General features: G+C 51.4%; 1 pseudogene; it reads left to right on the top strand.

Annotated features, from left to right (window-relative positions):
• The first annotated feature begins 253 nt into the window (after positions 1–253).
• The window catches only part of LOC119337076, a 6,074-nt pseudogene continuing 5,677 nt past the window's right edge, over positions 254–650 (top strand).

Raw genomic sequence — 650 nt, 5'->3', positions numbered from 1 at the left:
TTAGTAATTTTCTGATCACATGTGTGCGACGCTGGTCGTGTAGCGCCTATCTCTGAGGCATTGCACAGTATAGTGTGACGCCTTCATGGCGGGCGTCACACAAAAAGGTCAGCCGCGTGAAATAGTTTCACGGATAGTTCATTCTATGATTTGATTTCGTCTATAGGTCAAATTTGTCAAATTTGCCTCACTTTTTCTACAGTTTTTTCTACCAAAGCTACCATAGTCTTCTCCCTTCCCCTCTTCTTCTTCTTCTTCTCCGGAGCAACAAGGAGGAGACGCAGAGGAGGGGAGGATACGGTCTTGCCACTAGCTGCATTTCTACTCCTCTTGCATTTGTCGTCTTCTAGTTCCACTGGCCACGAGCCTGCGCAGGTAATGTTGCTTCGTCTTCCCTTCTTGGCTTGTTCCTCGCGCGGAATGTGATCAGTGGTTGGTTCTGTTGGATAATGGCTGGTACTACGTACGCCACCCTCTCTCCCTCTGCCCTCTCCTACCGCCATGTGAGGTGCGTAAATAAAATTGAAGGGAGTGGCCGGGAGCGTGGCGGGGACCATGGTCCGTCCCTTCCTCTCGCGACAGCAGCGCAAAACTCCAACCCAGCAAGCGGCGGCGGCCAAAGATAATCCGTAGCCGCGCAGGTAGTGTTA

The sequence above is a fragment of the Triticum dicoccoides genome, chromosome 7B, assembly GCF_002162155.2.
Source record: "Triticum dicoccoides isolate Atlit2015 ecotype Zavitan chromosome 7B, WEW_v2.0, whole genome shotgun sequence".
NCBI lineage: Eukaryota > Viridiplantae > Streptophyta > Magnoliopsida > Poales > Poaceae > Triticum > Triticum dicoccoides.
This window is presented reverse-complemented; position numbering and strand designations above follow the sequence as displayed.